At 42.7% G+C, this 21,767-nt stretch overlaps 1 long non-coding RNA gene across 2 annotated transcripts; it reads left to right on the forward strand.

Moving 5' to 3' along the window:
- Nucleotides 1-762: 762 nt before the first annotated feature.
- On the forward strand, nucleotides 763-20,770 carry LOC109968715 (uncharacterized). 2 transcript variants are annotated; one of them, XR_002276164.1, is made up of 3 exons: nucleotides 763-844; nucleotides 5,280-5,427; nucleotides 20,652-20,770. It is a non-coding gene; the product is annotated as an uncharacterized LOC109968715 (long non-coding RNA). The 2 variants fall into 2 exon arrangements; XR_002276163.1 differs by having other exon boundaries at nucleotides 20,667-20,770.
- The last annotated feature ends 997 nt before the right edge of the window (nucleotides 20,771-21,767 follow it).

The raw sequence follows: 21,767 nt of genomic DNA on the forward strand, positions 1-21,767 counted from the left end.
GCTTCAGATCTGCTGCCTGAAGGTTGTTGCACATGCGGACCGAGAGGACGTATAGAAAAAAGTCAGAGTTTACAGCGACTGAACATTAATATGGTCAAAACATCTTCTTTTTAGTTCGGTAACTGAGGCATGGTTTGACTTGAAGTCTGCGAAAGTCCCTCACATTCTCATCTGGCGAGCGATGTGATTCGCCAACACCCTCTCCCTCCTCAAACATACTTAACTCCCAGATGACTGACAGCTGACAGCAGGGCTGCCAAACTTTACACTCACTTTCTCTTGACGTTAAACTTCAGCCGCAGTTTCCTCTGTCACAGTGGTAGTAAATCAGGCGCTGAGGGTAGTTGTATACATTTCCAATCAATGCCTTAAAATATATATGGCATGAGACCAAACATGCAAATTCCTGCGGCGCTGCTTTCCTTCTGTCTCTCTGCTGTAAAACCCCGCTGTGACTCCTTAGGAAATATGAACACATGCAATTTCACTGTTGTCAGACAATGAGCCACAAAACCTTAGTAAATACCCCTGGTGTCAAATCAAAAAACTATTTTGTTTTTGCTTCTTCACTGTGTCACTGTAGAGACCTGAAAATAGCTTTGTAAAAATTGACACCCCTAAAAATTTTTATTTTCTTATTGTACAATTTTATTTTTACTGCTAGTATTCATTTGGTTTCTATTACATCTCTTTCGAGTTGGGCGTATTTCTTATACTGGCCAGTAGATGGCGCATCACGAGCAGCAGTGGTAGAGAGTAGGCTTGGGGCACACCAGAGGAAGAGTTCATTCCTCGTGTGAAATAAAGCTGTTGAAACGTGTCCTCTGCATATTCTCTATCCCAGGTTGGTAAACACTAAACGTAAAAGTTAACTGCAAACTGTAAGAGTTGTATTTTGTCGGGGATGATATTGATTCATGTGATATGAGGTGAAACGGGTTTTCTTGTAGAGTTTGGAGTGAACAGTGAAAAGTGTTTCTAAGCTAACCTGCTAACGCTAGTCGTCAATTTAATGGGATATGATATGGGAGAAGCTAACCCAATGGTACAAGGAGCCTTGTGAATACTACAGTTAACACTTTTATGACATGGGTTCATGCAATATGACAGTTGCTGGTTTTATTTGTCACCCTGTGTGCACATTTTTGGTTTACCAAATACCATAAGTGCTATTGTGAAAATGTAGTAGATACATGGCGGTCATGTTCAAGTTTAAAAGGGAGCCGCGCCACCTCAAAGACATTGTTTATGAATTGTATATTGAGCTGGTTGATTAGATGTATATGTTCCATGGTTTACTGTTAAAAATATTAATATTTGTACAAGTTTAAAGACCACCCAGTAGTTCATTTAATGTTAAAGGTGAATTGTTAAAAAGGGTTAAAAGCATAAATAGTCAATACAGTTCATGATATGGTGGGAATACGGTAAAATGCAATAAGTTAAAAACAAAGTAGACATATTGGGAAGTGAGTTGTGTTACTTTGGGTAAGAGAGATATTGGTGAATTGGTGGATGAGCATGATTGTATTTTTGCTTACTTGTGTTGTAGTTAGACAAAAGAAAGTAACTGATAGCGCTTAACTAAGCTATGGCCACATGGACATTGGACTGGTTTAAGGCCATTCAGTTCCCTAGTCATGTTGGTGTCATGTTAATCGGTGAGCCAGAGGAAGACTTCATTCCTCGTGTGAAATAAAGCTGTTGAAATGTGTCCTCTGCATATTCTCTATCCCAGACACACACCATATGCCCTCTGAACCCCAGAGGAGCAACATCACTCTGAACGACAATTGCAAAATGCTTTTTAAACTTTAATTTGGAGGATTTCTTGTGTCCCCTTAGAACAGTAGACCAACAGTTTTATGGGTTTTTCTTGTGATTTTGCTTTATTAACTTAACAAAATGAATAAAACTGCACGGACTCGGGTTAAGTCACCATATTCTCATTGAACAGATGGAAATATGGGTTTTTATTGTGATTCACTACAGTGTTTATAAGAGCTTGCTGCTTCGACCACAGAGTCACGCCTGATGCTCCCTCTCCTCCCTAACCAGTTTATTGGCAATTTCCTCCCCCTCTCAGAGACACCACGCACAGTATATCATGTCACAATGATGAAGCAAGCCTGGAAATAATAATATTTTAACCTGCTTATTAGACTTAACTCAGTTTGCAAGTTATGAAGGAAATAACTTAGATTATGAAAGCCCGGAGAGCCACTTGCAGTCCTTCAGAGTCCTCAGTAAGTGTTCAGGTAAAGTAACAATAATCCCGCCAACATATAACTAACGTTTAATCTTCAGGTCGTGTGTTTTCCCCACGTTTGCTTGAACCAATAACATGTCCACTAGCATAGCTGCTTTTAAGTCGTCTGGGGCAAGTCACAAGTGATTGAAACAGGCTCGATACAAGTCTCAAATCATTCAAGACAAGTCCGTGTTTTTAGCTATTTGAGACAGAATTCATATCAGGTCCAAGGTTATTTGATTCTTAGTCAATTCTCTTGTGTTTTGAGACTGATTGAGTCTGAGCATATTTAGACAGATCCAAGTTGACGTTTATTGAAAGATGTCTCTTGGTGACAAGTCAAATATCAAGACACATCCAAATTCATTCAGACAGATCCTAATCAAGGTACAAGTCCAATAAGACAAGTACACGTAAAGTCTCAAAAAAGATTGCAAGTCAAGTCTTAAGTTTACTGAGACAGGCTGAGATGTATCTGTTAAGTCTAAGTGTCTAAGTTAGGTCTCAGATTAATCTGAGACCAGACCAACTTGAGTCTCAGCTTATTCAAGACAAATCAGGTCAAGTTAAGGTGTGTCCTATTTGAGACATTGCCCATCAGGAAAGGCTTTTAACAGTTCCTGATGAAGGCCATGTGCTGAAATGCCTTGTTTTTAACATCAAGTTTTTCTATACACCACAAGTGTTGCTAGATTTTTTTGCCTTTCCAGTTTGTTTTTTCTTCTTCTTCTGCTTAGACAGGCCCAGGTCGAGTTTTTATTTCAGACAAGGTCTCAGTCAAGTCATTTGAGACAAGTCACGTCAAGTCTCAAAGTACTGTTTGTCAAGTCAAGTCACAAATTATTCATGAGAGGCCTAAATCAAGTCTATTTTGTCTCAATCAGTCCCGCTGGCAGCGCCGGAGATAGACAAGTGTCCTCTAAAAGGTTCACCTCATTTGAATTGCAGGAGGTATTAACCAATCAGAGTCCAGGATTATGACTATCCTGCCTTCAAGGAAACTGTGTTCAGATTTATTCAACACATTTTTCAAACTATTTATTTACAGAACACCAGGAAGAACAGTTTTTTGTCCTGGGGTAGATTCAAAACGGAATAATCTGGGACTTGTTTTTTTTCCCCATAAAGTCATCCAAATGAAAGTTCACCAGCTTTGAATGCATGACAGCACAGACCTGGCAGACGGGAACTACTGCATATGCATGAAATCGCCCTATGGAAAAAATACTTTTACATTTAAAGGAAATCAAGGCAGAAAATTTCAGGGTAACTTGAGTTCAGGTGGTGCTGAGGCAGGGGCTCCTCTGTCTGGGCGTGTTGGGATCTCCTTCAGGGTGGAGGACTTGGTGGCACTTAAGCCGATCGACTCGGAGCTATAAAACCGTGGCTAACCGTTAATCCCTCCTTGTAGTCTTTAAACGTAGAAGTTTGCATATGAGCAGTCTGGCCAAGAAAAAGTTGTAACTATCAAAAGCTTTGTTAATGATGGAAGATCTTGTTACCACTGATGTGAGGGAGAGCAGGGAGGATGAAGGATTTGCAAATGTGACCCAAGTCAAAATATGTCTGCATCATCATTGCCTCATTAAAGCAGGGAAACAAAGACTAGAGTGAAAAATGCAGAAGAAGTGCAAGGCCCAGGAGGAGGAGGAGACAGACCAGGAGAAGGGAGGGAGTAGGTGAGTGGCCAGAGCCTAGTGCCCTCTGGCAGCCAGATTTCATCCTCGCCTCCTCTCGTTTAAAGGAAGACAGGCGTAGAAGATTTTGTGGCAACTCGTGGGGAAGGTGGGTGTCAAATTTTTAAGTGTAGTGCAGCTTGGAGATGTGTCAGAAACTGAGCTCAAGCAACTTTATGTAAAAGTTCTGACAAGTGGAACGCCAGGTGTTTGTTCCTCTCATACTGCTGTGATAAAAACATCCTCATCCAGTTTCACTGGTGCATCGACGTGACATCCATTATCCACCTCAGATACATCACTGTATAAATGTGTGCATAGACTGTACATATATGGTATAGTGGTCGGATGTTCCCCGGATTAACGAGGTCTGCACCAGACGCTGGGCTACCGGGACGGTCTGACTCTAAGTGGGCCTCTGGAATGAATTACTCATGGACAAGACATGAAAACCTGGATCTGATGGAATGCTACTACAATAGTAACCTAATGAGAAGAGGCATATGAAACATATGAGCACTCAAAGTTTGAGACTGACCAACTAGGACCTGAATCAAAGAAGACCTGAAAGAACAAGTGGATGTGCAACCCACAGCTGAATCTGGGCCCTCACTGCCACCCTCCTGTACAGAGCATGGCCACTGATATGAGTCAAAGAATAATGGATAAACTAGCTACAGTCAGTCCTTGAGACAGATCGCCGGGCAGTGTGTGGCATCCCGCATGAACCCTGTCCAACTCGTTATGTATTTTAACTGTGTCTTGATGTATTTCTCTATTTTGGTGCAATTCTGGTTGGTGGAGGCATACAACTTCGAAGCAGTAATTAAAGTCAAACCTACATCTTAACTAGTTATCAGGGCATTTTGAGCAGGAGCTGCTGTGACACAGAAAATAAATCCCTGCAGGTCAAGTCTGAAGTGCATGTGCACATACTCTACATATCCTTGGAATTTGTCATACAAAGAAAAAACCTCTTAGAAACCCATTTAAGCGCCTGTAGGTAATTAGGGTTCTCCATCAGCAGTCTAGCTGTGTTAAGGTCATTTTTAGTCCCTTAATCTGAAAAATGAAGCTATTTCCTGCTTACAGGAACATTTCTGAAATCGGGTTAGTGATCATCAGAGTGTAGCTTTATGAGGGGCCCTTTGCTGTCAGGCAGTACGTGCTAAACTTAGCTCACGCTTTGTCTGTAAATATCTGCTTAGATCCTTAATACTGTACATCCTCTGGACCCTGCTTTTTCTTTTCTTAGCTTTTTCATTTCACTTCTTCATCACTGACATAGGTTAACAGTGAAGTTGACAGCCTTGTCAGGATTTTTAACGTTTCCCACTGCTGCGTCCTCACAGATGACAGCTGTTATTACCTGGTGAAAAATAACGCAGCAGTCAGCGTTCCTGAGCAGAGCCTAATATAGCTGCTGTTTGGCTGTCACTTCTGCAGGAGGAGGAGGAAGGAGTGTCAAGTCGAAGAGCAAGGAGGAGATCAGCAAACGAGGTGAGTGTGCCGACTGCTGAGGGAGTCCGAAATAAAAGGTTTTTATAAATACTTTTTTTCTTTTTTGTGTGACTGACCATCGTGCCTGTGCTGGACTTTAAACCTCTGCTCTCTTTGTTCTGTCGTGTTGCCTGTCCCACCTCAAAGCAACTTGACATGGTGTCCGCTGTGCTCTGCATTTCATTACGGGAAACACTGTAGTCATCACTGTGAACTGTACCAAGAAGTAGAAACAATAGGAGAAATAAAGTGCACCCCTCAAAAACTGAGCTCTGAATAGTTTTCAACAGCTGCAGTTTGTTCAGTAATTTAAATATGCAAATACAGCTGTTCTCTAGGTTAGAGAAATATTATGTACACTGTATTTTTTCTGTTTCGAATCCACATCAGACATTAAAAATATCAAAAAGTATCATTAATAAATGAACAGTTGGACAAATAAATGGCTGTAGACTCTTGGAGTCATTTCCAGTCGCTCCTTACTCGACCCGGGCATGGTTCTGGTCCGCCACCTTGAAGAACGTCTCAGGCTCTTATTGCTGCTCTGATGAGCGAGGAGGCTAATGAAGGAGCCATGAGCAAGGACAACGTGGACGCTGCTGCTGCAGCTCGGAGCACCACTAAGCTCCAAGGTGTATACACACACACACATACACACCGAGTTTCTCCATGTGAAAGTGTGTGTGGTTTTAATGTGTGAACAATTGGAAACGGAGAGTGGTGAATGTGAAACGTCTCTGGACAGGTGTGACTGTGCAATTGACCTGGGATTTAGAGGGAGACCAGTGTCTCTTCTTCACGTCTCAACGTGGTTCACATACACTGTCCACTCCGCTCCAACCGTGGCTACTGTAGTCCCACTGCTGATATTATTATGATTAATAGTTGTTCTAGTAATAGCACTTGTAATAAATGTACAGTAATTGTAGTAGAGTCCTGTATGATCTTCCGCTATACTTCAACCTGTATTATATTTCAAGTTATTGATTTGTATTTGTCTAAACTAAAGGTGCTCATGGAAAATGTCCCCATTCACGCTTTTATACACATAATGGTGAGAAACGAAAGGAAACTCCTGAATAACTGAACAACAAGGCCACTGATCAATCAGCTGATCACTGTCCTGATGATCTGATTGATCAGTTTATCCCAAGAATGTCAGACACTGTGACTCTCCAAGCCAAAGGTGGCGTCTCCACGCCTTGTTGTGTCCAACCAGCAGATCCACAGAGACTCAGCTGATTCTCATGTCTGACAAATAGGGATGGGACAATATATCAAAATTCTACATATTGTGATACAAAAACAATACATCATGTATCATTTTGTTTAGCAATAGTGTATATAGTATGTGGTGTGGTCTCCGTACACTAGCAACGTCATATTTTTGTAAGAAGCCTAACAGAATGCAAGTCATTATACAGTATCTGGCTGTTCTTGACATGATCCAACCAGTGCTAGAAAAAGGGGAATAAAGTACAAGTATTCCGCAGCTAGTTGTAGACTGTTGTCATTGAATTTTTTATTGTATCGGTATTGAATCGTACACACCGTATCGTGTATCGAGAAAATGGCACGTCGTCCAATCGCTAATGGCAAAGAAAAGCAGTAAATAGCAGTAGTAAATAAAAAGACAAAGAAAAAAGAAATGGGATAGACAATGGGGTAAAGAAAGAAGATGGCAAAGCTGCATAGTGCTGAGAAATAAATAAACAGAGAAGAGGAATCAGGGAGACACAGGAGAGAAAGGGAGAGCGAGGAAACCAGAGTAGGTGAGGAGAGAGAGCAGGACAACACATGGGCAGAGACTGTGATGATCAGGCTTCCAGCAGGTTCCTTTGTCCTCCTGCAGAGCTGCAGCCATGTTGTTGTTGAAGTCAGAACACTGACATCAGGCTGATTTGGCATTGAAATCAAATATTTAAAGGTGTAAATAAACATGTGTTGCATGTATGTTGACCTGATCCTGTCCTCACTGTAAATCTGACATGATGCTTCATCGGCCTGGACAGGGCACATCAGCATTTCTAGATGTGTTGTCAGTATTTTGCAAACTCACTGCTAAAGTTGTGATGCAAACCGACACACTGACCTTCACTTAGAGATGGAGTGACGAGTCAGTTCATCTGTACGTCGATCGATTAGCAGCTATTTTGAATCATTGATCATTTATCAATCATCCTGGCCAGTAAAGCTGATTCTGATTATTTTTGTCAAATCAAAACCGTCAGTTCACTTTTCCCGCCTCACAGTTTGAAAACCTCTGATCTAACATAATCTCACTTTGTCTCTAATTTTTAAATCTCGTCTCAGAATATAATTCATCATTGTGTCGCCTCATCTAATTTAGTCTCGGCCCTTATTTTATCTCATCTAATATAATTAGGTCTCAACCTGCCTCGTGCCAAACCTCATCGATTCTCACTTTATTTAATCCAGTAATTTGATCGTGGCTCCAGTCGTCGTCTCCTCTAACTCGCTCTCGTTGACTATATTCCTGTGTAATTTAATCTAGCATAACCTCATCTAATGGTGTTACCTATTGCAGGGAGACAAATAACAAACAGGAAAAAACAAAAGAGATTACTAATGAGCTTTCTGATTGCCTCCAGAGTTGCCATGGTAACTAACAACGTGCACCTGACTGTGAACTATGATGATCAGCTCCGCCACACCGAACTACAGCCCTCACCTCTGATCATGAGGGTCGGCTGGCTGAAGCTGTCTGCCGTGTAATCGGCACTATTAACTTTAATTGCATTTTGTTAACATTTCCCCTCCTCCTCTTCCTCTCCTCCTTCATCCCCCCATCTCTTCTCACATTTGTCTCTGCTGTGAGACTCAGAGATGATTAAACCCTGAACACACTCACATGCCAGTCAGTCCTGCTGGGTGTCTTATTAACCCTCATTAGCCATTTCTCTCAGATGTTAATGGGACGATCCCACGAGTGACACTCCCCGCTGAGCGCGCTCAGTGTGGACTGGTGTGCCAGTGAGAGAGCGACAGGGGGGACGGAAGGTCAGGGAGTGAAAGAGAGGAAGAGGGAGAGTGAACAGATGGAAGATCTTGGAAGGAAGGTATATGACATAATGTAATGAACCGGGAACCTTCTTGCTGTGAGGTGACAGCGCTAACCACCACGCTGCTGTGCCTTGCTGCCACATGGCAGTAATATCTGCTCAGTGTCAGCGGTACGGTCATGATTTGGCTGCACTTCATTACTTTGAACTGTAAGCATCACCAGTGAACTCTGAGTAAATCAAGCTTTTTTATTTTTGGGTAATCTGTCACCCATCTGCAGATATATAGATAGATGGAAGATGGGTCATTTCTGGAGCTCAGGGCCGGGCCCAGGGCTGCGTAGAAGTGTCCCCCAGCTGCGAGGCCTTGAGGCTGGGTCCTGCAACCTGCAAGAAAAGAAACAGGGCAGGCAAAAAGAAGGCTGTTGCCATTTATCTGGTCAATAAGAAAACTGACAATAATAACAATAAATCCATAATAAAACTATTTAAAAAATGTAATAAAACATGTATGATGACAACAAGGATCAGTTTTTCTGCACCTGGTTACAGCTAATTTGGTGTGCTTAATGCTTCAGCTTGCCAACACTTAGTTTTTACTGCTATTTTATTTGTTCCCAAAGAGACCTGAACGTCGGTATTGGCATGTTCCTCTCTCGGATTAGTCAAAAAAAGCATAGTTTTTGTGTGGACACAACTGAAACTGAGTAAAATGTATGTTTGCAAATGTAATTGGCTTAGACTCCTCTGCTAACAGTGACAGTGTAATGAAAACAGTTAACACTGATATTAGCAGCATGATAACACTGTTATCAGCAGGATAACAGCAGCAGACAACCAGTTGGCTGGGTGGCAGCAAACGTTCTGACTCGGCGCCCTTGAACTTCCTTCCTGCTGCAGGCAGCGTTGCTTGAGCTGCTCTCTGACCTTTGACCCTGCTGTACAGGCGACATGGACGCATGAAGCTGGTCACAGTAAAGAGGATTTGATGGCTGCATTGCTCAGATAGAGAGATTGGAGCAGTGAACGGTTCTGAACGCATTCATAGTCCAGAGCCAGGAGCTTACAACATGCCTGAAAACGTAGTCAGCCTTTTCAATGCAGCATCCATACTGTGTGTGTGTGTCTGTGTGTGTGAGAACAAAGCCAGTAAAGCGTCAAAGCAGAAACATGCTTATGCAGTACATCACGCTCTCCCATCACGGATTAACAACCTCACACAAGTTGCATATATAAGCAGTTTGTAGCTGCCTCTGTGTAGAGCTGCACTGTGACACATGAAGGGCCAGGAGACCAGCACTCTGTTTGCTTTGTGCTGGCTGAGATGTTCACAAAGCATAAAAATCAGCAGCAGCTGTCTGTGTGCTTGTATGGCTCTCTTTATGACGACAGTGTATTTTTCTGTTGCTTTGGTAGGGTGCTTGATGTTGTCATGGAGTAGAGGATCAGAGGAAAGGGTCAAAAATGTTTGACCTGTTCTTAAATGAATTCGCAGAAAAGCTAAACCCAAACCCAGCAGGGACAAATTAACTTGACTAGAAGAAGAGAGATGCCCGAAACAGTCAGACCCAGCGTGGGATTATTAGACCTGACCGCAGCACAACTCTCCTCCGGTTAAAGAGCAGCAGTACATGTCATTTTTTCACATTCCCCACCTGCTTCAAAAAGAAAAACTCCTATTTTCCTTCCTTTGAATACTAGAAATCGGCCAGTGAAAACATCCAAATGTCGCAGATGAGAACAAAACGCAAAGAAAACCAAGAGTCTGTTGATCCAACATGGACCAAAATCTCAAAGTCAACTCACAACGTCACACTGAGACACAGTCACAATTGACTTCTCTTTTTCACTTCGTATGTCCTCAGACTTGGGAACCAAAAAGCTGATGGTTCATCCAGGAGAGTTTCAGCTCTGTCTGAGTGACTCCAGTCACACACTGCACCTCGGGAGTGAGGAGACACAGCTACACTTTATTTAGGAAAGTGAGGTCCTCACTTTCTGATGCACCTCCAGATGGAAGACGTCTGCAGCCACCAGTCATGACGCTGACCTGTATGACCTTTCCTATGAACAATTCATAGGAAAATAACAGCTCTGATTTCAGAGTAAAGTGCTGACCCCTGTAGAGGTTGTGCGTGTTTCACCTCTACATTGTGTCTATTTTTGCTTTTGTATTAAGTAGTTATTATTCACTTTGCTAAATGTAGTTTGGTTCACAGACACAGCGCGAGCTCAGCTCAGCGGAGTCAGCAGGGAGCAGAGCCTGACTCACACAAACAGGAAGCCATTACATTAATGATCCTCTGTATGTTGTTGGGATTTTATGCAACAGACTTCATGAAATATTTACAGATTGGAAAATGTTCGAAAAAAAAAACTGGAGCAATCCATCTTCATCTCCGTCTACATTTAGGATTCAAATGGAGTTAATTGATTCCAAACAAAGCACACATGGCTCCCTGCGGGTTAACATTCAGCAGCTGTTGGGGTTTTGCTACATAACATCAACAAACCTTCCAGTCCTGCTGATGAACGATGGTCATTTGGTGCCATGAGGTGACAACTATTGATTTAAAAAATAAACAGAATTACATGGTCCAGTACATTTGTGTAGGTCAGTGGCTGCTGGAGACTACAGTTTCACTGTGGGAGTATTTTGATGGCATGTAGCATTAATTTCACACAAAGCACTGGCTCATTCAAACACAATGGCACCAGGTAAATAACTGCTCTATATAATAAGGAGAGGGAAAGGGTGTCCTTTTTCTGGACACACCTTAATGGGCTGTATTCACACAGATGCACTCTGCAGTTGGGACAACAGGAAGCTGCAGCACTACAGGGGAAAACTTTATGCAAATGTCCTGTGATGGAGCGACAGTCAGTCACACTTGTTTACTACTACACTTGTCCAGCAGAGCGGGAGATCGCTTCCAGCATAAATCCAGAACTGAAATGTCGACATCACTGTTGCATTAAAACAGTTTCCGCTGCACGTACTGCATTTAAAAGAAGCTGAAAACAAAACTGTAATGAACTTGGTAAACATACCACGCTGCAGGGAGTGAAAAACTTCCCCATGTATAATCCATGGATGTATTATGAGAGCTGGATACTGCGCTACCACTCAGCTGTTCAGCCGTGTTTTCCCAGTGGCCACACACGGTACTGCCACAAAAAATCCCCCTATGGCCCAAAATGCATTTTCTTCATAGACCACAATGATAAAAGAGTCGTCTGAAAAACTTTGACCTGCAAGACAGCTCACTTATCACTCTGTGATATGAACCTTTACTCCATAGACGTTTTAAATGTGTAAAACTTTTCCAGAAGTACTCGGGGGGGTGGAAACACTGCACGTGCATGTGCAGTGGGACACGCTGCACCAAAAGTGGAAAACCTTTTTGGCTGTTAGTCCTATCACATAAGATACAAGGAAATGATGCATGGAGAAAAGGTGAGGAAAGTGGAAGTGAGCAAACCCATTTTAAGAGACATGAGTCATCCTGTCCTCTGATCCTCATCTGAAGTGTCCAGTCAGAAAGTGATTTCTGTTAAAGGGGCAGTTCATAACTCAAGTGAAGGACACTCTTGTGTGCCCTCGCTCATGTCTCCTGCAGCCTCCTTGCTCCTCAGAGCGGGAATACGAGTCTTAGGACATCCTTGAATCAAAGACAGAGGAACCATCATATAAGAGACATGAGGAGCATCCACATCTGACTACTTTGTAGGTGCCCTCCATTCCTGCATCTCACCTGCATCTGACAGAACAGATACACTTTTATTTTAAACCACTCCAGCGGTCTGCACAGGTGATGTTTAATTCACTCTGTATACCTGTAAATGTAACCCACACACCTGCATTTTGAGTGTGCAACTACAGTGATTGTGTGGGCCCTGGAAAAATATGGTTTTAACCTCAAGTTGGCCATGAACTTATTTCTCTACTCAAACAGCAACAAGGCTTTTTATCTGCAGCTTTTAACAATTCAGAAATTACAGGAAAACATTTTAAAAAGTTTTATCCTGCTGATTACAGACTGAAGTGTCAACACTCAGGTCTGGAAAAATGTTACCAGAATTTTAGGTGAAGGACTCCCAGAGTCAGACTAAACTGCTGAGAGCTTTGACTCGCTGATGAGCGTTTGTTTTTCCTCCTGCTCTGCATCATGTTGTCAGGACACATGTCAGGTTTCCAGCCTGCAATGAGCCAGCAGACTGAGAGTCTGCTGCTCTCCTCTGCAGAGACACAACCAAAAACTGCATTCAGAGCAGAAAGAGAGCGGAGGACTCGTCGTGGCACCTCACCGAACGCTGCTGTTTGTTTACTACGGTCTGTTCAGCTGCAGTCAGCCAGAGAAAAAGGAGGTTTTGAAAACCTTAATTAACCAGAGCGGTCTCCTGACAGCGGAGTCTCCTTTTTTCAAGCAAGCCAACTAAAATCACTGTTCACTGTTATGTAAACTACTGTAACAAGGAGCCAACAAGTGCAGAGACACTAAATGAAGACAAGAAGAAACAGAGATTTTAGGTTTAAGTTATATAGGTCATTAACCTTTTACTGCCCACTGGACGCTTGCACCATCTCAGTGACGAGTCTCCTGTGTTTTCATTTAGCGTGGTCATTTCCATAAAGAACGCCATGTAAAAATAATGCAGGTGAAACACAACCAACCATAGTGTACAGCTGAAATCTGACCACTGTGGTGTTTTGGCCAGTCTGGCAGTGCAGCAGTGTGACAAACCTCTGAAGGTTTCCACTCCAATAAATTCATCAGTTAAGTGGGTTAAGTTTAAAGGTGGAGTGTGTAAGAATTAGTGAGCTCACAAATGGAATATACCGTTCATAATTATGTTTCCATTAGTGTGCAGTTATGTGAAAATGAAAGTTGTTGTAGTTTCTTTAGCTGAGAATGAGCCTTTTATATCTACACAGTTGTTATGTTAAAGAACAAGAACATAAGCTGTGTGCAGGATGCAGACAGAGACGTCACCAAAACAGGTATTATTACATTTCTTTTTTTAAGCAAAGAATTATTCAAGGTTATCATTAGTTAAAAACTCATTCAGATTTAGAGCATGAGACTTATCGCTCATCTTCTCAGAGGTTTTAGTGTTTATTTCATGCTGAAGTAGCAGTTTGAGTTTGGTGATTCTTGGAAGATGAAAACAAAGAAGGAAGAATCAAATGAAGAAGAACGAATGAAGATACAAGTACAAACCTGGGTATGGGCGCCTGCGTGCATGTGTGTTTGTCATAGCGCTGTGTCAAGGCTTCTTATTTATTGTATTTGTTGTCGGTGTGTGTGGGCTCTGCAGAAACATGCATGACTGTGTGATAGAGACCAAATCTGGGGGGGTAGTTCATCAGCTGTTTTTTCTGCCAACTCCTCAGTTTTTATAATGATAAGATCTGGGGTGCACACTCACACCTGCCTCTTCTCACAGCGTACACTCGGCAAACTTGTTTCCCTTCACAGTTTAGGATGTTGCCTCCAAAATAAAATGTCTGCATCTATTTTAACTAAAGCGCTGCTCCTTAATCAGGGTGAGAACAAAACCATTAAACAACAAAACAAAGTGCTGTCCGCCACTTAGACGGCGGCCTCGTTTCTTCTGAATGTCAGTCGCCTCACACTCTCAGGAGGGGAAAGTAGTTTCTAGATCAGGCCTCAGTTCAAAGATACTTTTTGCTAAAATAAGAAAAACAAAGCAGCACCTGGGTGTTCCTAAAATGACATCTGAAGTCTCCGGGGCAGGAGACTTTGAATCCAGGGTGTCACCAGTGGGTTCATACCGTGTCGCTCTGAGCTGCCACAGACCGGAGTTGAGTGCTGTGAACCTGCAGATACATAAGGAAACTGAGCTGACAAAGACACACAAAAAGACTGTGTGTGTCTTTACTGTTGTCTTGTGTCCACTTTGGTGGCCAAAGGTCACTGTGACCTGATGTTCATCCCATTCTCAGGCAGAATAAATCGTAATATCCTTATTAGGTTTCACCACCTATATTCACCACCTATACAGTGTGGGGGTCAACTGCAAATGGCCGGGCTGGTGGAGGCATACAGCCACCAGGCAATAATAGTTTTATTTTTCTCTCTGTCTACCAAACTCCAGCCCGTGAACGGATAGAGTGAACACCCACGGCTGAAAAATTAACTGAATGTCTGATGGAGCGTAAAAGGCAACTAATGACTGCAGCTTTCAGCCAGTCAAGTACCTTCATGAGTCAGAACGATTAAGGAACAGAGCAACGAGAGGCAGCTGGATTGATGGGGGAGAAGAAGAACAGTGTTACTAAATGACAAAAGACAAAAGAGTGAGAAGATAGAAGTAGGACAAAAGGCAGTTTGTGTGCAAGTTTCAAAGCCATTGAGAGAGATGTTTTAGACTGAAGGCTTTTGACTGAATAAGAGAATCCAAACAAAGAAGAGAAAGGAGGAAGACAGATGGGTGGATGAAGCACAAACGGCAAACAAAAGCTCCAGGAACAAAACCTGAGAGCAAAGTGAGAGGGAGGGTGGAGGACGACTGCAGCAGAAGGTGTGGGTAAACAGCAGTCTGAAGCAGGTTAATGAGCCGACATGAAACAGAATGGCAGAGCAAGCACGGTAATTAGCACTGTTCCAGGCTGACCTGAGAGCTGCAGGTGGAGTCGCCACACCTCCATGGGGCCACACAGGCAGACGGGGGGCCCTATTTTGAGGATCCACGGCATCTGATCACAATGTGTTGGTGCAAGTGCAGTTTGGGTGTGTCCATGTGCATTTTGGTAATTTGACGACGAGGAAAAACGGCTCAAGCGCCCATGTAAGTAGCAAAAGGGCCGTACTTGACCTCCTCGTTAAAGCAGGGGCGTGTTTCGGGCGTAACATGCAATTATCCAATCAATGTGTTATTGTACATCCCCTTTAAGAGGCGTGACAGTTTGAATGTTTGGTGGATTGCTAGCACACTGGTGGACTTGCCGGGTCAGATGGTAAGATTTTCCATTGAGGAAACAGATCTGCTTGTGCACGATTAATAATTAAAATGGGTTTTATTGTAAATACATATATATACTATATACAGTGGGTACGGAAAGTATTCAGACCCCCTTAAATTTTTCACTCTTTGTTATATTGCAGCCATATGCTAAAATCATTTAAGTTCATTTTTTTCCTCATTAATGTACACACAGCACCCCATATTGACAGAAAAACACAGAGTTTTTGACATTTTTATTATTAGATTTATTAAAAAAAGAAAAACTGAAATATCACATGGTCATAAGTATTCAGACCCTTTGCTCAGTATTTAGTAGAGCTAATACAGCCATGAGTCTTTTTGGGAATGATGCAACAAGTTTTTCACACCTGCATTTGGGGATCCTCTGCCATTCCTCCTTGCAGATCCTCTCCAGTTCTGTCAGGTTGGATGGTAAACGTTGGTGGACAGCCATTTTCAGGTCTCTCCAGAGATGCTCAATGGGGTTTAAGTCAGGGCTCTGGCTGGGCCATTCAAGAACATTGTTCTATAGTGTTTAAGAGTTCCGTAGTCTTTCTAACTATGGGAGGAGGGGATTCTGTGGTGGTTAGAACAAACAGTATATGTCTAGTAGTTAATCCATTGTTAACATATTCCTGATTCAAATGGGTCATGGGATATATTACATAAATTTCTCTTAGAATAGATACTAAAATAGACTTCTAGTGTCAAGATAGGAAAATGCTTGTGTAACTAGGAAAGGTCAGCGACCTTCTATTTTTTCTGTTCTGCTCAAGGAGGCAGTCGGATGGTCAGGAGTTTTCCCCAAAGAAGGAGATGATAGTGGACAAGCTAATAGAGCAGAGCTAATAAGGAAAAGAATGTGAAGGAGAGAGATGGAAATAAAAAGGAGCAGGGGGGCTGATCAAGGGAGAGAGCGGAGCTGAGTTGTGTGACTACCTGACTTCCTCTGCAGAGTGACAAAAGACTAAAAGACTTTTAAGTGCAGCAGAAATTTTTTTGTAACCTTGGCCAGATCTGTGCCTTGCCACAATTCTGTCTCTGAGCTCTTCAGGCAGTTCCTTTGACCTCATGATTCTCATTTGCTCTGACATGCACTGTGAGCTGTAGGGTCTTATATAGACTGGTGTGTGGCTTTCCTAATCACGTCCAATCAGTATAATCAAACACAGCTGGACTCAAATGAAGGTGTAGAACCATCTCAGGGATGATCAGAAGAAATGGACAGCACCTAAGTTAAATATATGAGTGTCACAGCAAAGGGTCTGAATACTTATGACCATGTGATATTCAGTTTTTCTTTTTTAATAAATTTGCAAAAATGTCAAAAATTCTGTGTTTTTCTGTCAATGTGGGGTTCTGTGTGTACATTAATGAGGAAAAAAATGAAAAATGATTTTAGCATATGGCTGCAATATAACAAAGAATGAAAAATTTAAGGGGGTCTGAATACTTTCCGTACCCACTGTATATATATATTGATGTGCACAACATCCAGTGTCCATGTTTTTATTTTTTAAGTTTTGCATGTCCTGCGCATTGCGTCCCAGGGTACAACAAGCACAGCGCACGAGCATTGTGCACGCACCTAGACAGGCGTGCATCGCAACACGGTAAAAGCGCCCATTAACTACCAACAATGACTCGACTGTTGACCACAGACCTGGCTTTTGCCGCTCAGTGGCACATTCACTTTGTGCACCTTTATATTACCAACGTGCTCAAAATTTACCTGGACACACACCGTTTTTATCCAGACACATCTGCCGGCGCATAGTGGACAGGCTGCTTGGTAAAAAGGCAACGTAATGCACATATCGTGAAAACAGTAATTGCGCAGGTAGGAAATTAGGAAACACAGACGGGCTACCCTCGCCGCTGCCATTGATTTGTTGAACCCACGGAGTCAGAGTAGTGGAGAGTTCAGTGGTCCTGGTAGTGATAACCACCCTCCTGTTCATGGGCTCTTGTTGGTTTGGCCAAATAGGTGTAGTTATTTATTTAATTACTTATGCAGTGTGTGTCTTTGCAGTTTTAAATGAGTTTTTGTAGTTGTTTTATCACACTGTAGTCATTTAGTATTTGTGTGGTCATTTTGTCATTTTGTGTCTTTTAGTTGTGCAAAGTCACTGTGTGGACACCGTTTCTAAGTCAGACCCACAGCAGCTCATGTTCTTCATCATTCTACTGTTTGTCCTGCTGTAAAATCAAATCAAGTGAAATGTAAATGAAGGCGGCTGCTCTGGCGCTGTGTGTGTCTGTGTCATTTAGCCTGGGAAATCAGCACTTGTCATTTTAATTTGGAGCAACGTGGACTCCAGACTTCATTTCCTGTTTATAGTAACACCCCAAATTAATGCAAGCCAGAGGGACACAGAGGAAAAAGAAACAGCTTGACAATGTCTCTGCGGATAAGAAGATAAAAACATCGAAACCTCAAGTGCTGAGTTCAGCATTTTTCTTGGAGCGCAATCGGTTTCCTCAGAAGCAAATCTGTTTGGATGAACGCATGAAGATCTGGCCCATATTGAACAAAACAGATGAGCAGCAAGTTCTCAAGGAGATATGAGGAAATGCGGAGTTGTCTGAATCGCGGAACGATATTTCTGTCTTTCTCTTCTGGGGGATCATCGTTCAGTCTCTCATTAGGCTCCAGCACACACAATGGATGAATGGCCAAAAGTACAAGATGGGCCACGGAAAGGTAGCCCGCCTCCAGTGTTAGGAGTTAGGTACTTAGGGCTCCGGGCTACTTTTCCATGGCCCACCCTGTATAAAAGGAAGATTCAGTTTCAGACATGATCATTGCTTAAAATGAAACCCGTTCCTTTGATCGGATCATAAACGAGGCCCTTGAGTGCTTCATGTCCTGTAAGCCATCATGTTCTGTCTTTATCTGAATGTGTTCTTCTTTCATCAGCTTTACATTTCATCTTGTTGAGCTCCTGACATTGTCAGCTTCTCTGTGAATGGAGAATCCTTTGTCTTGACAGTTTCCCTGTTATTATAGCATTGCTTCTTGATTTGCATGACTTTAATCCTCCCCCATTTTGGGCTGTAATTCAATCTGTCAAGCAGCACCATTTTGTACAAAGTCACAGTTGTGAATTCCTTCAGCTTTTTCTTCTTCTGTAATCCAATTAGATGTCCTAATGCCCACCCCCATTTCCATACTGCATACTGGAGGGGGGCTGCCCCCCTGCCATGAGCCCAGTTTCCAGGTGCTGTGATGAATTTCAATGTTGTGAGTCAGTGAGTCAGATGTGTCTCAGGAACAGGACCTCACTGTATGTCTAAACTCATTCTGTCTTTGGAGGGGGTGCTGCTCTGAACCAAAGTGCAGAATTACCATCTTTTGTTGCTCTGCTTTGATTGCATTTGATTCCACCTCATGCTTGTAGCTTCTGAAAACTGCAGGAAGGTTAGAGATGCCGCTTTTGGCACTGGCTCAAAATTAGCTGGGTTTGTTTCCAAGTGTCATTTTAACTGCTGATGATGATGATGATATCACACATCAGCCAAAGACCATATTCGCTTGCCTGCTGAGAGTTAGATGAGAAGAATGATACCACTGTCATGTCCATGTGGTTCATCTGAAGCCAGCAGGTGATTAACTTAGCTTAGCATAATGATTAGAAACAGGTGGGAACAGATAGCCTGGCTCTGTCCAAAGGTGAACTGCAGCTTTAAAGCTAATTGATTAACATGTTGTAGCTTGTTTGCTTGTTCCAATCGAAAATAGACCATTTGTGGTTTTCTCAGTCCCTGTGCCTGCAGAGAAGCAGCACACCAGTTAAACCAGTTCAATATAAGATGTGACTCACCACACTTTATTGGGTTGCAGATTTAATTTGCTATAGTTTGGACAGAAGGCTCTGAGAACTTTTGTAGATAAGAAATTTGAGTTTTGCAGAAACTTCAAAAAACTTAGTCACTATGGTTGTAGAGTTGCAAAAAGGGCATTTTTATTCACTTAAATTTAAATGTACAACTCAGTAAAGTGTGCAAAAAGTGAAGCCACCTACTCAGTATTTGTAAAGTTTGTAAAGTCTTAATCTGAAAAGTAATTTGAGCTGTCAGATAAATGTAGTAAGGAAAAAATATAAATTAGCATAAAATGAAGCTGTTCTGATTCACTGGCAGTGATGCTGGGGATTGAACCTGTGACCTTTTGGCTGCTGCTAACACTCTGCAGGCTGCCAGCTCTGTGAGGATAGATGAGTTTCCTGTAGATCCGAGGATTAAAACACTCCTGCCTGCAGCTGCCTGACTCCCTGCCAGCTCTGTACAACCACCATCCCAGCGTGAGCACAAGTGTGTGTCTGTGTGGAGCCGTGTGTTTTGGTGGCTAAATCGCTGCAGCCCTTTTTGTTTATTTGTGGCCCAGTAAATCTGCGAATCATCAGCATCGTACTTCCACCCTCTCAGACATACAGCCCTGAAGGGGGCAAAAAAAAAAAAAAACAGCAAATGGCTCCAAAGAGCAGCGTGGTTGCCATGACAACTGACATAAAAAGCATTTATGAGGTGATTTAAAAGCTGATTGGCTGCTAATAGTGTGACAAGAGAGAGTATATAACTGGTGGTTCAGAGACACAGAGGAGATTGTGTGTGCGTGTGTGTGTGTGTGTGTGTGTGTGTGTGTGTGTGTTTCAGGATTTGTTTTTCAACACCAGACACTTTTACAACCTCAAATGCACAAATATTTTCTGAAATTTCTCAACAACTATTTAATTTGCCCAATTTTTTGGTTTATAACAAGATTCCTGTAAAACTAATAACGTCCTTATCAGGTTGTCATGCTAATTAGCAGTGGCTAGCATGCTAACACACTAGACTAAGATGGCAAACATGGTACATATTACCTGTTTAGCATCAGCCTATGACCATGTAGCATGCTAAAATTAGCATTTAGCCTTAAGGAGCCATTAGCATGGTTGTAGAAAAGAAAGAAAGTCACTTTCGGCTTTTCCCGTTTAGGGGTCGCCACAGCGAATCGTCACACTGATGATTCGCATGTTGACATTTGGCGCGTGTTTTACGTCGGATGCCCTGCCTGACACAACCTGGATTTGAATCCGGGGCGCCACAGCGAGAGCGCTGCACCTTAACCACTAGCCTACCTGGGATGGTTGTAGACCCTCTGAGATATTTATTGAGGTTTTGCAGTTCATTTTTTGTTATGTGTTCTTATCTAACAATGACTTGTAGTTTTGTTTTGTACAGGAAAACAAGAAGAAAAGTGGCACCACTGGAAGTTGTGTGTTTGGCCTCATAAGATGCTCCTGTTCAGGGATGTACCAAAGGAGAGGAGAGAATATAGATTTGTACAACAATTCTCAAGGGCTGATTTCCCACCACAGACTGATGCAATGGCCAATATGTAAGGTCAAAGGAAGCAGATTTAAAATTTGCAGCCCTGCTGTCACCGCGGCAGCTGTTATTTCTTTGAGACGTCATCAGCGTCAAGAACAAGTGAGGAAGGAAAGGGTGTTTGTGAAGTGCATCTCTCTGCCAGAGGATGTGAGGGACCATCAGGTCAGACCATTCTTCAGTCACTGAACCAAATAAAGGATGAATTTGGCTGCAGAAGACATGAGAGTTGGTGTCTTCAACCACCACTGAAGTTCAGTAGTAACACACTTACACTTGCAGACTCTTCCACTGTCTGTGCACAAGATGTGTTTTAATTGTCTGCCGTACATGCATCTGATGGCAGAGTTTTGCTTCTACTTTAATTGACACAGCTGTCTACACAGTTACTTGTCTTACCACAAACTGAAGTGTAATGTTAGGCTTCGAGCTATATGTCATCCATTATTCACTGCCTAATAAAGCAGGCGCATGAATACAACACAGAGAATGACATGAAATCAGTGTGCATGTGATGTGTGTGTTGACCCAGATGTCTGTCTAATAAAGCAGAAATACCATCAAAGAACTTGAATGCCCTGAAGAAGCCTTTTTTACCATCCATCAAATTCATCCATTATCTATACCGCTTATTCCTGAAGAGGGTCACAGGGGGCTGGAGCCAATTCCAGCTCACACTGGGCAAGAGGCGGGGTCCCTGGACAGGTTGCCAGTCTGTCACAGGGCTGACATGTAGACAAACAACCACCCACCTCTAGGGGCAATTTATAGTCGCCAGTCAACCTATGCTGCATGTCTTTGGACCGTGGGAGGAAGCCGAAGTACCCAGACAGAACCCATGCAGACACAGGGATGAGGATGGAGCTGAAGGTGCTCTCACCACCTGGCCTCTGAGCCAGGCAGCGCTGCCTCTGGGCGCTCAGGAGCAGGAATTGTAACCCCACCCCCCACTGG

This window comes from Monopterus albus, unplaced genomic scaffold (genome assembly GCF_001952655.1).
Source record: "Monopterus albus unplaced genomic scaffold, M_albus_1.0 scaffold159.1, whole genome shotgun sequence".
NCBI classification, from domain to species: domain Eukaryota; kingdom Metazoa; phylum Chordata; class Actinopteri; order Synbranchiformes; family Synbranchidae; genus Monopterus; species Monopterus albus.